Source organism: Peromyscus californicus, unplaced genomic scaffold (assembly GCF_007827085.1).
Source record: "Peromyscus californicus insignis strain IS unplaced genomic scaffold, ASM782708v3 Scaffold_4__1_contigs__length_199733344, whole genome shotgun sequence".
Classification (NCBI taxonomy): domain Eukaryota; kingdom Metazoa; phylum Chordata; class Mammalia; order Rodentia; family Cricetidae; genus Peromyscus; species Peromyscus californicus.
The window spans coordinates 198,166,698-198,169,786 of NW_026294562.1; the positions used below are offsets into that span (position 1 = coordinate 198,166,698).

Genomic DNA, 3,089 nt, shown 5'->3' on the forward strand with positions numbered 1-3,089 from the left:
TTATTTTATATTCTGCTGATTGATGATACCAAACAGTGCATTTAAAAATATCAGTGAACATTTTTTTCCTAATTATTTTTATTGAATACAGTCTTTGTTAAATTTCTGTTGCAATGTTTCAAATGTGTCCATTCAGTTGTGCATTGTTACCAATCTCTACAGAGGACCCCTCCTTTCCCTACTCTCTCTCCATCCTAACTCTGTGTGAGCATTCAGATATGTGTGGGAATGTATGTGTTTGTGAAGTTTGAAAAGAGTCCTTCTTAATATAACATTATCGAACTCATAATTTGTTAAGTACTTTTTAATTAATGTTCTTATCTATGATAGGGAAACATTCTTTTTCTGGTTGTACCATTGTTATTTTTTGTTTATAACTGACACAAAAATGCATTCACAGTGGATTTCTTCTAGGGAGAAGATAGGGACAGAATATAATTTTTTCTCCAATATTGGTGGACATGTAGAATTGAGTGTTTTTCCACTTGTAATTTGTTGGTCTTTGTTTCTCCCAGGAAAGCTTTGCCCTATTCTTAATGCTGACTTTTATAAGAACTATAGTGGAAATCCCCGCCATAATAATATGCATCTGAAGATGCATTATTGTACTCTGATAAGTGATTGTTGCCATAATTTGAAGTAAACTTGGTCATGGACAAAATAAACTCTAAGAATTTGAAAATAGGTTTATTATTCTTATCACAGAGTACAATGGGAATATTGGGAAACTTTTCTATTCTCTTTGACTATCTAGGCTTGTACCAAAACAAAAAGAAGTTAGAGCCCATGGTTTTGATTCTCATGCACTTAATCATGATCAATTCCTTCATCATTCTCTTTAAAAGATTTTCCAACACAGTGGCAGCTTTTGGTTTGAAACAGTTCTTCAATTGTTGGAGCTATCAACTTTTTCTGTATGTTCTTAGAGTTTTCAGGAGCATGTCCATTGTTACCACCTGTTGCCTGAGTGTCTTCCAGGCCATCACCATCAGCCCTAGAAACTCCTGTTGGAAGAACCTTAAAGTCAAGTCTCCAAGGGACATTGATCTCTATGTTTCTGTGTTCTGGGTCTTTTACATCATGGTAAATGTTGCTTTCCCAGTGTATGTATCCATAAAATTTAATAAGAAAAACATAACAAAAAAGACATAATTTGAACACCATACTTCTGTAGGTCATGACAAAGTCACAGTCTCCTTATATATAGTTTTCTTTCTGTTTCTAGAACATCTGTTTTCTGTCCTTATCACCTGGACCAGCAGCCCCATGATTGTCAATTTTGGCAGACACTAGCAGCAACTCCAGTACATCCACAGCCCTCATGTTTCCCATGGAAGATCCATGGAGTCCAGAGCAACCCAGAGCATCCAGGCCCTAGTGTCCACCTTTCTGGTTTTTTATACCATCTCTGCAATCTTGCATGGCTGCACTACTCTACTGTATAGTAACAATTCATGGTTGGTGAACATCACAACAATCATAACTCTGTGTTTTACCAATTTGACCCCCTTATTCTTAAGAGTCAGGACTGTACTATGTCCAGGCCCTGTTTTATTTGAATAAAGGATGCAAAATTCTAAATGTTATTATAATCATGTAAATTGCAGGCTTTTTCACAACATCATGTTTTTGCAAATAACACAGAAGTTTTGGGGTTGAAGTCACTTGTTTTTCTAAGGTAAATCTTAAAGAATTTTCAGAGTTCTTCAGTTGCTGGAACATGCATCCAACACTGTCTAAACTATTGAGACCTAGGCCTTTTATCCCTTAATCCAACTTTTCTCAGCCTTTCCATGTGACATGCTGCCTTGGGGAAAAGCTACTCAATATTTTGTCAACAAAGCATGCCCTCTTTTGGCATCAGGTAGACTGAGACATAATGTCCTATACATTGTATTCTGTATATATTCATCCTGTACATGTATGGAATATTATAGCTGCTGTAGACATTTCATAGATATCATAAGGAAGCTGCATTCCACAGGATTATAACTCTACAATCACAACTGCTGGTAAAGCCATTACATTTCACCACAGGAAGCCTTGCTTAGCTAACAATGCCTCAAACTCAAGTGTCTTTCATAAATTCCGAATCACTTTGCCTGTAGCTGTTCCAAAGCTACAAGTCCCAGTCAGTTCTGAGTCTTGTCATAGCTATACTCAACCAGATGTGAAAAGAAGGAAAAATCCTCTCACATGTATTCAGTGAAACATGTGATTGAGAAAGAGTAGGCATATCTACACAAAGCTTATGATTACATGTTTACAATCTGAAAATGAGCATGCCATACCTCTCTTCTAGGTATGAAACAATCTATTCAGCACTCTTCTTCAGTGAGTCAGAAAAACTTTTCTCCTCTTTTCCTCCATCACCAATGATGTAACACTCCACCAAGTAGAAGGTGCTGCCTCTTTATGTTCTTTGTTATGGGTAGAGAAGGCTGAACTGGTAACAAGAAGAACAATCAAGCCCTTGGATCTTCCACCAGCATCCATATACCCAGCAGTGTTTGTGACAACAGAAACAAACACTTGAAGGTGACAGAAGAGATGTAAATAGTAAAAATGTGAAGCAGATATCTAGGATTTGGAAAGATAATACATTGCAAAGATGCAAGACTGAATTCATAGGTTATGATAAGAGTTCAGAGATCTGATAAGACTTAGGAGCCAAGAGTCTAATCTGAAAGTACTCAAAGTCATTACCCACTTCTAGTTAGATCCTTCTTTTTGATATTTCTATTACATTCTAAAATGTTGCGACCATAACATTAAAGATGTTTGTCTTTTGGATAACAATCATATTCTAACCATATTAGTCAAAGAAAAGGAGTCTATGAGAAAATGATGGACAAGTAGTCTAACAGTAGTAAGCATAAAAAGAGTGAATAAGAGACTAAGAATATGCATCCCTAAATAGTACATGTACATCACACCCTTTACTACCAAGGCTCAGGGAGCATTCACAAAGATAACAGAGAAAGTATATAAGAGCCAGAGGTGGTGAATGACATCAACAAAACAACATTTACCAGATACAGAAGGGCAGTGGTGTACATAAACTCACAATTGTTATGAAATCATACAAA

At 36.3% G+C, this 3,089-nt stretch overlaps 1 pseudogene; it reads left to right on the forward strand.

Moving 5' to 3' along the window:
* The first annotated feature begins 651 nt into the window (after positions 1 to 651).
* On the forward strand, positions 652 to 1,563 carry LOC128124349 (vomeronasal type-1 receptor 4-like; annotated as a pseudogene).
* The last annotated feature ends 1,526 nt before the right edge of the window (positions 1,564 to 3,089 follow it).